Here is a 14,591-nt window from a genome sequence, read left to right as displayed (position 1 = left end):
GAAATAAGTTTGCCGAAGTTGAGGTCGGAGGCGGAGCCTGGCTAATATGACAACTCATTGGAAACCAACATGTAGGCCTATGCAACTTGAAATTCATCACTAAAATGTATATAAATGTATCTTTTTTTTAGTTTTGCCTTTATTTTATAAAAAATACGACATAACTTGTTTATCTGATGATTCAAAAAGTTCAGTGGTCACACGAGCAAAGAAAGCAGATGTCAAATTGCACTGACCTATTCAAATGACTGGGAATGCACACGGATGGCTCTCCAGGTATTACAAACTCCTTACGCAGCACACACGCACAACAAATAATAATCATATATTTCCATTCCCTTTTCTTCTTGCTTGTGCATTTGTCCCTGTCTTTTTTTCTCTTTCGCCAACATATGCCCAGATTCTTACAGTCACCCCCGAGCGTGCGCTCTTTTTGCCCACCCTTCCTCTCTCTCATCTCTGCACAGAACACCAGCGCTGTGCTGCGACTGAAGCTACACATCACCAATTAATCTCCACAGAGGACGTGTTCATGACCAGATGGCCATGTCTTTGGTTGAGTGTGAGTGTGCGCAAGTGTACATGTACATGTTTTATTGCATTATTAACAGCTTTCCTATATGACCTTGCTGCACGATGTTATTTTTTCTCACCCCGCCTCCTCTTTCTGTCTGATAGTGACTGTGATGTCTGTAAATCCTCTTGTGGGTTGACCTGAAATCACCAGGGTCAAAAAGCCTCCTTTTTACATTTCCTCCCTCTCTTGCTTTCTCGATCTTGTTCTTATTTTTGCTATAGCAGATGAAAGCCACACACCTCTTAATGTAGAGACAGAATCACAATTCAAGATGCGAACAAACAGAACAAGCAAATCAGAATGGACACACAAATATCAACATTATCAGTGCATGATTACATTTACAACGTTTAACATTCAATGTAAATGGCACATTTTTAAGGTTATTTCTAATTTATTTAAACATAAAAAAGGTAAATAAATAAATAAAATTACATACAAAAGGATTTATTGGAGTGATACTATAATAAAATAAAATATAATATAAAAAGAGTATGTAAAGACATAGAATGAGACTTTCTGGCCTGGTGTAGATGAAAGCAAGATGACAGGTTAAAGGAAAAAGCCTCTGGAAAATCCTCTCTCTCGATCCCATCTCCCTTCCTGACATGGCACATGCAGGGCTCCACAATTCCTAAAATCAATGACTCAATATGTTCAGTCACAGATAACAGATGAGCCTAAAATAGGCGTAATAGTCCCCACGCAATGCATGAATGTCCATCACCACAGCATGAATATTAGACAGGAATCAGAGAGGAAGGTGAGCAGGGTGAGACGGAATCTTGTGGGAATGTCAATTGCGGTTAAATGAACGCCAAAACAGATGACAAATGAATGCAATATCTGGAAACAGAATTAAACTTTGTATAAAACGTGGATGTGGGAGAACTTCAACATTTGTCATCCCTATTGCACCACATTCTGACAGAGTTCCTGATGTGGGATGAGTGTGTAGAAATCCAGGAAATGGCACAACCCGGATTAATTCCAGGCATTGCATCTGGAGGGTCACCGTTGAGTTCATCCTAACTTTTTTTCCACAATATTACCAGATCAACGTGACAAGCAAGATAAAATCCACTCAAGGTACATTATTCCCAGAATCTCTTGACGACAGACCTTGTTTCAAAATCAGTAATGCAAGTCACCTTGTGTTTGGATGCTGGTGTCCCCACCAGGCTTTAAACAAGCTCGACCGTGCTGGTAGACCAGAATTATTTGCTTATATACAATGCATTATATCTTTGCTGGACTAGAACCAATCCAGGATGACGCAATATGGAAATCACACAATTTATTGAACTATATTTTTGCAAATAGGATCTCATGTCAAAATGGAATCTCGTTTGTTCCCGAGCTGGGAATGAATAATGAGGGATTCCTTATAGCCACTAGAATAGCTTGAAATAGCAATTGGTATTCAGACCACAATGTTTCAGTAAAGTGAAAGTGGGAGTTTCCGTTGTAATCGCCTCGCTTACCAGGCTAGAACCATTTCCAGTCTCTGATTGTGAGTTTAGTTCCTGTTCTCACAGGTATCTCCTGTTCTATTACAAGCTGTCGAGGTGGAAAATGAACATTTTTCCCCAAAACACACTTTTTTTTCTTTCCTACAATACGTGCACCTATACAGCAAAAATCTCAAATAATACAACAGCCGGAACTGGTTTTGTCTTCATTCCATTTCTGCGTATTACACTCTGAGGAAAAAATCAATCTACCTGCCCACAGCTTAAAAATAGCTTAAAACATGACCAGCACGATTGAATATTGTCCACTTCTAGTAAAATTGTTGAGTTCTTCTAGTCTTTGATTTATTTTTAAGAAAGTTACCAAAATGGCACAGTGACACGACTTTCTTTCTTCCGCAGAACACAAGATATTTTGAAGAATGTTGGGAACCGAACAATACTCGTCCCCATTCACTTCTATTGTATAGACACGAAACTAATGCAAGTCATTTGGTACCACCGATGTTCTGTTACCAACATTCTTGAAAATATCTTCTTTTGTGTTCTGCAGATGAAAGAAAGTCATAAAGGTTTGAAATGACAAGAGGGTGAGTAAATGATGATAGAATTTTAATTTTTGGGTGAACTCCCTTTAATGTTGTACTTAATAAACATAATATGTGACCCTGGATCACAAAACCAGTCTTAAGTAGCACAGGAACATTTTTAGTAAAAGCCAAAAATACATTGTATGGGTCAAAATGATCCATTTTTCGGTTATGCCCAAAATCACTATTAAATAAAGATCATGCTCCATGAAGATATTTTGTAAATGTCCTACCCTTAATATATAAAATCTTTATTTTTTTTAAATGGATTGCCTGCTACAGTGCTTCTGATTAACAACTTCAAAAGCAATTTTCTCAATATTTGGCTTTTTATGCACCCTCAGAATCAAGGGTTTTAAACCGTTGTATCTGCCAGATACTGTCATATCCTAACAAACCATACATCAAAAGAAAGTTTCCGGTGATGTTAAAATCTCAATTTCGGAAAATTGACCCAAAAGACTGATTTTGTCGTCCAGGGTCACATGTATACAACATAGTCTTCGTGTCTCAAAATAACAGGGTTGAGTACACTTAGATCTTCATGATTTTATCTTAAAAAGTACTAAACACCATTTTCATGGGTACAAAATTTCCTTTGCAACATTGCAAGACACACATTTATTTCAAATAAATAAGAAAATATATCCTACTGTGTGCTATCAAACTTGTATATTTATTATGATTTTTAAATCGTCTGTAAGTCAATTGTGTCAATCTACGTTGTCAATAGACTAAAAGCCCAATACTTCAAACTATATATTAGGGGGGAAAACATACATTTGTAGATAAGCTCTTTAAAACACTCATCATGCATAGTATTTTCTCACTTTACAGAAGGAACACACGATTGTTTGTATTGCGGAGGAGGAGACAGACAAGCAAAAGGCACACGCTCAAACACTGCCTTCCTTTGGCACCTACCCGTCAAGCACCTGGACTCGGAGACCTGCCTTCTGTCTTGATAAATGTAATACATAAACACAGCAAATCTGTTATTCCAATAAAAAAAGCGAAATTGCCAAGACTAATATTCATCTTAACACCTATCTTTGCCTTACTAACAGTAAATAAATATGCTCCTAGTGGTTTTTATTAAAGCTTGTTATTGCTGCCTCGGAACATAACCCTAATAATTTGTCCTCTCCTATCCTAAGGTTACATCTAATTGTCTCTTTAATACACAAACACGGACAGTGTCGTCTCATTAAATCCGTTTGGAGTTCTTGAGTTTCAGGACTGAATGAATTATTCCTCGCCTCTCGATGAGCGTGTTGCCGGTTCGAAATGAGGGTCTGGTTACAGTCTATATCTACAAAGGGCTGAAGCAGCCAGGCTTATGATGACAGTTTGCAACACAGAAACAAGATTGTAATGGATAGTTGTCAAGACAAAGACTAATCAAGCACGGGTGGATGCTTGTTTTTTTTAAATCTATCGCAGTAAATTTGCAACTTAATGGAAAAGGCGTGTGCATTGGAATAGGTGATGTGCGCTTTCTCTCTTTCTCTATGGGTCAGTGGCGATCGCAAGTTCAGGGCTGGTTTTCAGCGCTGAGAGAGAGAGTGGTAGTGTATAAAAACATAAAGGCCTTGCGCTTTGATTCCTGCGAGGACCGGTCAAGAATAATAATGCATTACAGCTCACAACAGACACTGAAAGTTGCCACATGTCGTAATATCGCACCGGAGACCCCCTGAGCATCAGTGTAATAGCGCCCTCTATGGATCTCATTTATAAGTGCAATCAAATGAGACACTGAGACAAACATTAAACTTTGAGAGCGGGGAGAATGTAAATAGTGTACACGCTTTTACAAAATATACATTATATACTTATAATAACAAATAAAACTACAGATCAAGGGCAGGCAGACCTAGAGAAAGGAAAAGAACAAAGTTTGTCCACTTCACTCGCACAGGTGTTTGATGTCACAACAGCTGGCGAGGTGGGTCCACCTGTCTTCGGACTCCTGCATCCCCCTCCCTCTCTGCCGTCTCCATAGTGACAGATGGAGTCCGGAGGTTCTGGTGTATTCTCAGCACTCCTCCTCACGGTCTGGTCCATTCCAGCATGCTCATTTGGACTCGACAAGGTAGAAAAGGTTAACCGCTTACAGCGAGGGTCAAGACCGAATGAATGAACACAGAGACCCACACTTGAGCAATTAAGGAGCATAAATTGATTTATGGTCACATGTAGCGAAGGGAAGAAATGTCTCCTTCATAGCATGTTTAGCTGTTTAATTTGAGTAAAAAAACATCCATGCAATTTCTTTACTTTCTAATGCTTTCCAGGAACAACATTTTACATAAGGTCGATATGTAAATTATTATTAGGAATGTGTTTTAGTTTATTCTTTCTCTTTCTGAATATGAGTAGATCTGAAATGCAGGCAGCATAGAAATCAATGTGTCTGTGGCCTGTTTTCTCCTGGGACTAATATGTGTGTCACAGTGCAGTAGACTTTACGTCCTCAAAACTGATTGGATCGTTCCTGTATCGCTCGTCTTGAGAATGATCGGTCACAATCCTGTAAATCACTCAAATTCATGTATCCTATAGGAGTTAATAAAGCTAATTTGTTGGTCTTCGACCAAAAACCGAAAAAAACCTTATTGCATGTTCATTTGAACACACCGCATTCGTGTTGACTTATATCTACTAGCTCGACGTGTGAGGGACGACTCTCAACAGCAGCCAGATGAACATCAACGACTGCTGCCTCTGTGGGGAGAAAACAAGTGTCTACAAATGCAATAGAAAGGCCTTAATAAACAAGGAAATAAATAAATAAATATCCAGGCAACCCTAAAGGGTCTGCGAGACCTACATCTGTCTCATTTTCTGTCAAGTATCTCAGTTCAGCCCCGTTCCAGTTTTTTCCAAGTGCGTTTGGAAAAGCCTTTGTTACCAATCGGTCTGAGTTACAGCTAAGGTGGCCATCTTTGCAATGGCTATGGAACTCCTTCGCTTCTCCTTGCGTCCGTCAACGCGGCTCCCCCCGAATCTACAATGGCACATTAACCGATCCCCAAATGTCCTATAAAATAGAAATACTGCAGTGCCGGTCGAAACAGTTAGACACTTTTTTCATAAGAGCTGTGGGTTTGCAGCCAAAAGCAGAATACCCTTAACCCCTTTATGACAATAAAACCTGATAGTCAGCCATTTTGGATCAAATAGATTCACGTTTGGCTGGAACTGATACAACTAGCTACAATTCCCATTGTACGGAATGTCAGTCTATGAGAATGGGAATGACCACAGGGCCCTACAGTCAGGCCCTATCTCCATGACAACAGTCAGTCGGGCCACTGCAAAGCATGATGGGAGATCAGAATATGACTTGTTTTTAAAGGTTGAGAGAGATAGTTGGAGACCAAGATATCACATACCTAAATCTAATTTCTACAGATGGTTTCAAAGCAAGAACATAAACTAATGTTACCGTGCATGCGCACGTTTCTGGACAGAACTTAACTTCAGTCACACATCAGCAAACAATAGAGTGCTTGTAGATTATTTCTGATAACAAGCAAAAGAAACCAAGAAGAACCTTTACTTGGCTAAACTTGCCTCTCCAATATTTCGAATTTAGTATCACATATGGTTTCTTTAAATGCCAAAAAGATACACAACCAAATCAATATGTTTTTTTTTTATAAAATTAAACTACAACATAATTCAACTAATAGTTAATAAAAAGATATTACAAAATAAAATAAAAATGTAAATCAATATTGATATAAATACAATTTTAATATACATATTTATATTATTATCCAGTCAACAAATTTCCTTTGGTGCAGATCTGGCCCATATAAACTGCTGACCTGTGGCCCACTTAAGAAAGTGTTCCCTGGCCTGATCTGTGCCATAATTCCACCAATAGTGAGACATATAATGAAGAATGATGTGGCCCATATCTGGATCTTATAGGTCACTCTTGTTTGGCTGTTTGTCCCTTATGTGGGCCACGTGTGGCTGATAGACCGTAAGCCAGAAATCTCCCAGGATTTAACCATATTTACACCACAACATTTTTTTTTAATTCAATAAACACAATCAAACAATATTAAACACAAACACTGATTCACTGATAATTTTTTTTATTACAGATTATACATAAAATCAACTACTCTCAACTACACAAATATATTCAAAATGATTTGCTTTTGTCATGTTACAAGTACTCAAATAAAGTACAGGTACTCTGTATTCATTTGTAATCAGTTTCGTTAAATAATATCTAACATTGAAAGAGTCTATCTTGCATTTCTGAACACTAAAACTTGTCAAGATTAAACTAACATTCTAAGAGTAAATTTACTATTTACATCACTAATAACAGGGTTAAAAATAAACATAATTTACTCCATTAACAGTTCTCTTTCTGGGGTTATTCCCAATGTCTGTGGGGATCATTTGAAGGGAAATCTGTTGGGAAAAGTATATACTCACATTAGACAGCTTTTATATTACTGCACACTTCATTTAAACTCTGATTTTGTTGGTAAGGCCTTTAGAATTTAAACAACAATTAAAAGACAAAAATGTTACTTTAAAAATATGTATTTGTCAATTTGAGCTTGTTTACTCTGTCTGGAGAGTCCACTTTTAGACTGAGTGTTATTCCAGAACTAAACTATTATTGATGAGGAAATCCCAGATTTTTTTGCGAATTTGACAGCTTCATCAATGATACGATTTATCAAAATATTAATCACATGCACTACTGACACAAAATGCTACATATTTCAATTAAATGACTTCAAAATGTCAAAACATCACTTTCCTAAACCTGAAAAGTTATGAGGAAACAAGAGAAAGGTGTTGTAAAGGACTGCAGGACACATTTGATTTCAGCTGGAAATTTCATGTGTTTTATCCAAGTCCAATGGAAATGTCAGCCACAAGTTAATGTTTCCTACTGTGTGCCATGTTTTTTATATATGTGGTTCTCAAGTGTTCATGGTTATCTGGGCCATATACCCCAAAACAGGATGTGAACCAATTGAACATTCCCGCCATTTCTAAAGTCATGGCTAAACAAATATGGCCCTATATGTTCAGCCATGCCATAGCTAGGCCAGATGTGACAGAGGATTTTCACATGTGGCCTAAATGTGCTTGCCATCTGGGTAGCCACTAGTCAGACCAATAAACAAACACCGATCAGAAGTTAACTTCTGTCCAGGCTCGTGTGTCTGATGAAACAGTCTAACATATGGTTTTATAAATACATTGGCATGTTTTTCGACACAATCTCACAGCAATGATGAATTTTACAAATTGGCTAATTTCTATGTATTCATATTGCTTCTTCTAATAGTTACAAATTCGTACGAATGAGCTACCTCGTAAAGAAGTTACGAACTTCATGAGATCGGACTGGGTTTTTTCATTTAGCATATTAACTTGAACATCGGTTTGAACTTGATTTTGCAAAAAGCATTGTTAAGCATCTAATTTATAACTCACAGTGAAAATGTTTGTCTAAAGACATTAACCGTGGCTCTAAAATCTTTTAGTAAATGCTGTGCATGAAATAGCCAAATCCATTTAAAATGCGGTGCATACCTGTGCCCATGTCATCTAAATGGTGAACACAGAACTGCATAGAAATACCTGTCAAAACATCAAATCACTCTTCAGCAGCCTCCTGAAATCAAATGCCAACAGTTCAGCGTTTCTGGCAAACCATTATTTAAAAAGACATCACAATCAACTGCTTTAGAAAGAAACAAGTATGATGTAATTATAAAGCTGGCAGAGACACTTTGTAACCACCGTCATTACTGTTTTTCTTTTTCCCGTGTAAAGAGTCAGGGGACTCTCCCACACATCAACGAGTGTGTATTAAATCCACAGAGATAGTTTGGACAAATAATTGAACCGCTATCATTCACATCTTAATTACACGCTTGGGGAGTAGTGAGCGCAGGGAGAGAGAAAGTTTCATAGTCACTAAATATAATGCATGACAACGTAAGACATATGATCAGGCTATTTAGAAGCTCACAAACACATTTACTGGCAGACAGGATCAATATCATGTGAACTGTGAGTTTGTTAGCGGGCACCACACTCAGGTGAATGCAGGTGGGGGCATCGCTACAGCGTGACGCTAATCAGCTGCTGGCGACGCCGGCCAAACGGGTGGTCTGAGTCTGGCAAGGCAGCATCTCAGGACTGCGGAGCTCGGTTTGAAGTTTAATGATGCCAGCTGCCGGTGCTGCCAGCCTGGAGGCACTAACGATCAGGCGGTGCCAGCGCAGAGGCACCTGAACGCTAGGCACCACGCTGCACGGACGGGGAGGCGGGGCCGCCACGAGCCCATGATGGGGCCGTACGGCGCAGAGGGGCCCGTGCGCTCTTTGAAGAGTAACCCCCCTCTCCATTTCCATATTTCATTACACGCAGCTGAGCGACAGAGCCCAAGCCAGATGTTCTATTTTGGGCTATTTAAATTTTGACCTGCTTTTCCCGGCTTCTGTTTGTGAAGGAGAAAAAGATGGAGGCATTTCAATCAACAACAGCACAGATGCCAAGTCACTTGGAAGGATGTTGGGGTGGATGACTATTTCTGTTTTTCACACAATCAAAGTTGATTTTAATCTAGGAACAGACTGACAAAGCGGAGAGAAATTTAACCCTGTTTAACTTCAACGGTCTGTGGAGGGGTGTTTTTACGTGTCACACACATTCATTTAGTTACTTATGAAGGATATCTCATAGCAATGTAATACCATTTATTTTCCCTCAGCTCTAAACCTAACCCTTTATGAGAAATACGAATAACACGATGAGCTGATTAAGGGAAATTTTAAACATCAAAAATTCTCTCATAATTTACTCACCCTTATGCCATTTAAGCCGCACATGACGTGTTTTTCAACGTATTATATGCGATGCAATAAATTGAAGCAACAAAAATCACATGGATCCATCATTAAAGGGACAGCTCACCTAAAAATGAAAATTCTGTCATCATTTACTCACCCTCAGTGAGTTCCAAACCAGTATAAACTTCTTTGTTCTGCTAAGGAAGATATTTGGAAGAATGTCAGAATGTCAAACAGATCTCAATCCCCATTGACTCCCATAGTATTTATTTTCCCTACTATAGCAGTTAATGGTGGATAATCAGCAGAACAAAGAAATGTATACAGGTTTGGAAAAACCTGAGGGTGAGTAAATGATGACCGAATTTTCATTTTTGGGTGAACTGTCCTTTTAATGTGTCAAATCATCCCAAATCCTCCAATGGGTCAAACAATACATCTGTGAAAGAAAGCAAACATATAAACATATATTTAAACAAAAACACAAATCGGCACGACAAATACAGCAGAATGAAGGATTTAACTTTGTCTTGAGACAGTTAATGAGAAATGTCTGAGGTACATTATCACAGATATTGCTGAGATATCTCTAATGGAGATATAAGTGAGATTACTGTTATCTCCATCAATCCTGGAGAAACAACTGAGATATTAAGGAGATCTAATTTGTGAATCCTCTGGGAGTACAGGAAATAGTCTCACTTACACCCTCCATTATCACATTAACACGTTACAAATACTCACTTCCTCTATTCCACAGGGACCTATTCCTGTGCAATTCACAAAACAGCACATTCAAACACATAACACTGATTTCATTTCTCTCCAGGCTAATGTACTGACTCACCTAACTGCTATTAATATGGATTTGGTTCTGAGCACATGCAGTACCCAATACAGCTCTAAACTACAAGGACACGGCTGACCTTTGTTGGAGTGTGTATGAGAAGAGATGGAAGTAGCGGGGGGAAAAAAGAATAAAGGGGCGTATTCTCATTTTCATGACTCATCTATATGATATCAAATAGGAAATTTCCAAACATTTTTTTCCTTCATGTTTAATGTAAAATATCTGATCTGGACAAAATCTAGACATATACAAAGGCAGAGAAAACTGTGTGCCTGAAGCAGAGAAAGGTGCTGTCAACACTTGAGGCCATCCATCACTGTAACCCAATCATCTTTAAGTGCTCGATTTAATCCAATCAACCACAAGCACACTCGGTTCATAATCCAATCGAAACAGGCCATTCCCCATCGACACTCCCAGCCTGTCAGCACCACGGAGCATGAGCCAAATGAGATTCTGTATCTCATTGTCTTGTGGATTATTAGTGATCTTAGATTATCCAGAGGGGAGTGGATAAGGCCCTCCTGAAACAGGTTGGGTCATGAAAGGTCATGTGCGTATCAAAAGTAATGACTTGCATTGAAATTCAGACTCACAATGACAACACAAAAGAGATCAAAGAAAGCATGTCATCTCTTAACCAAAATGTGGCAGGTTTTAATCTAAAAATAATGGATCGGGTACAAATACTTTTTAAAACTTAAAACTATGCTCGATAAATATTGGGAAGATCTTTAACCTAATATTTTAAACCAACTTTCAACCAAGATTGGTTGCCCACTGAAGCTAAGCAGGGCTGAGCCTGGTCAGTACCTGGATGGGAGACCACCTGGGAAAGCTAGGTTGCTGCTGGAAGAGGTGTAAGTGAGCCCCTGTGGTCTCTGTGGGTCCTATTGCCCAAGTATAGTGATGGGGACAGTATTCTTTATAAAGTACCCCCTACGGATGAGATGTTAAACCGAGGTCCTAGCTCCCTGTGGTCATTAAAGATCCCATGGCACTTCTCGTAAAGTGTAACTTTTAATACAATTATTATACAATAAAATATTAACACAAATGTATATTATAATAATGATTTAAATACAATATAAATAGCTATAGAACTAGTCACTAGCCGCACCAATTAACAAACCGGAACGTAACTTCTTGCCAGGCGTGTGCGTCCGGTGAAACAGACTATATTAGATAGGTTTCAGGTTAACCGTGAACACACTAAACTTTACATTTTGATACATTTTGGGGAGCCAACACAAAATAAATATTTTTGAAAATAAATAAAGAGAACGGTCACAAAGAATGTCCCCTTGGCATGCTCCTTGGCAAAAAGTTCAGACTCTCCTGTACTTTAACAATAAACCCCATTGAATAGCACTTAAAGGTACAGCTCTTTTAAAACTTCCTTAAACTAACAAAGCGAGTGTGTTGCTAACTTTAATGAACATGAACCAGCATTAGTAGTCTACTGTTTGTCAACTTTACACTCATCAATAAAGCTAAAATTGATAAGAGATCATAACGACTTTAGTAACTAATCGCAGAATAACATACTTGATGCAGATGTTTGTTAAATGAACAATTCCTTTTAATCCCAACAGCATTTACAATTCATCCAATTAAATCACGACTTCGCCTGCCCATCCAGTCTTAATAACGTAAACTCATTTGAAGGAAAGAAACAATGCTTATCTTAAGATAACGTTCTAGGTAATAAAACAAGGTTTCTTTGTGTGAGCTCAGACAACAAAGAAAGCAAACACACTCTGTTCTCTGAGAGCTTACAGTGAGTGAGCGGTTTTTAAACATCCAATATTTACCCTCAATCCCTTTTGCAGGCGTCCTTTCTCTCATCAAGGCAATCCATAACCAGCTCAAAGAATACCCAAGCTTAGTGTAATATAAAGTTAAGCTAAAAAATAGCAATAAAACTTGTGAAACTTTTCAAATGTTGAGCAAACATTAAATACGATTTTGTGTATTCTTTGTAAAAAACGCGTCGCCCTGCACAAACCTAGGAAATACTCTGACCCAGTCGCCGTGCCACAACACACATTACATTAATACAAACACCAGAGTCAAGAGCTCAGTGAATAAAAATGTACATGCACAAATGAAGATCAGAGTTGTATTCCATTTTTCTGTGCTAAGACACAGTTATTTCCCACCTAAGTTGCAATATGGGAGCATACGATTAGAGTTGTCGAAATGCCTACCGTTTGCAAAAATCGCAAATTGCACATAGCAGTATTGTTGACAGAGGTCATTGTCTGTGACCCCATGAAAAGCATTGAAAGAGAATCTTTTTCATGAGCTAATAATTCTCTCTAAATGTGTATGTGACTGTGTGTTTCTGTTTCAGACCAAGCTGATCTCTTGTCTGACCTGCACTAGATCATCTTCAACACTCTGACACTTTTTTCGCTCACACACTCATTATACCTGCAGTTCGATCTGACACAAATGCCCATGTCCACAGCAAGGTCAGAGATCAGAGAGATAGATGACTCATGAGACTGACCCCTTTTGGTGACAGACAGCTTGAATTTACTATCAGTCTGTTTTATAATCGTGTTGCTGTCAACCAAGTATGAGAATAATTTCTACATGAGATTACAGTAAGGACCAGCTTTAAATGATTCTTTGTCTCTATTCAACTTTTTTTAAAGGGCCGCAATCCTAGAAAATGCACTTTAAATGTTTAGAAATTGAGTCGTCAGCTTTTAGCAGCGGTTTTAACTATGGTACAGCACAGATTTTAACGTTTGCTGGTTCAAATACCCATGTGAGATATCTCTTCAAATTTGTATATCATTTGTTTTATTTTTAGTGCGTGCTTTTTCATAGTTAGTAAGAGCCATTTTCAGGATTGTCACATCAATAACGCTACGCATGGACACGTGAAAATGAATATAAAGTAACCAAGTTATGCTCTATAAAGAGGCATCCCTTCTCCATTCATTGGGTATTATTGCTTCAGAATTGTGTATTTTATTTTACATAAATCCTACAAAGTTTATCGTCTCCCAAAAACCGAGTCCTTTTTGTCAAATCTGACAAAATATTTTTTTTTCATAGACTGACATTTTTGATGTTTAGACTCTATCAACAAGGATTCAGTAAAATATAAACAGATGTTTCAATATAATCGTAACAAATTCATTCTCTGAGCATTTTTATGTCACGTCCATAACACAAAATGTCACGTCCATAAAACTGGAATTGCCCATATGTTGTTTTATCTATGTTTTTGTCTTTTTCATTTAATTCATAATTATGAACAAGGCATCAAGGTGATTTTTATTGCAGTTAGAGTATGGTTTTGGTTGGATAGGGCATCACAGATGTAATTGCGCTTTCCGCCATATTGCTTGTCTTGATGTCATCCAAAGCACATGTGTAAGCGCTCTACCTCCTATTTTGCATACGGTGAGGGGAGCAGAAGCTCATTTGCATTTAAAGAGGCACACACAAAAACACCTGGATTTGCGGCCCTTTAAGTGCTGTAATTGAGGTAAAAATAGATGTGTCATGCCCTACCTCCAACTGTATATCAACAAACGTAACGTTACTTAATAACTATGATTTTGCCGCTGCCGTTCAATATGGAGGTCGGATGAAGATCGGATGTTCTACTGCGGCAAAATTCTCAATATTCGTGACGGAAAATATATATTCACTAACAAGATACAAACGATGGTCGCTCAAACTGTCTCGACTGCATCTACTGATTTTAGACGAGCTTCAGTCCGCGTGAAAAGATGGCAGCGGATTAGCGGCAGTTAGGAAAACGGCTCAAATCGCTAATAGAAGTTTTTATTTTTGTGATTTTTAGTCTTAGAAATCATTACGTATGAACAGCCCACATCTCAGTAGCCATCGACACAATTCTTTCATTATCAGCGAAAAATGTGAAATAACCTTTGCGAAGGCGTGTGAAGTGTTAAAGCTGCTGGCACGCGAAGGTCTCCTTGACATTTTGCAGCTCATCTTCTCACGCGCTTGTCTGGGGGAAGAGATGTGCGCGCCCCCGTGACATTTGCGAAGTCATCAAGCAAGGAAAAAATGGCATTACCGCAGAAGAAACAGCTAAGAGCCTGTTCTCTTCAGAGTAACGGGAATATGAACACATAAGCATACAACCCAACGCCTTATCGAAGATGAAAAGCTTGGCTTATCGTATCCGAAAAAATTCAAACGCAAATGTTCATTTTTGCTCTTTTCTTAGACATCAACGCTTTCATCAAAAGTACAAAGCTT

The sequence above is a fragment of the Triplophysa dalaica genome, chromosome 7 (assembly GCF_015846415.1).
Source record: "Triplophysa dalaica isolate WHDGS20190420 chromosome 7, ASM1584641v1, whole genome shotgun sequence".
In the NCBI taxonomy this organism is placed as follows: domain Eukaryota; kingdom Metazoa; phylum Chordata; class Actinopteri; order Cypriniformes; family Nemacheilidae; genus Triplophysa; species Triplophysa dalaica.
This window is presented reverse-complemented; position numbering follows the sequence as displayed.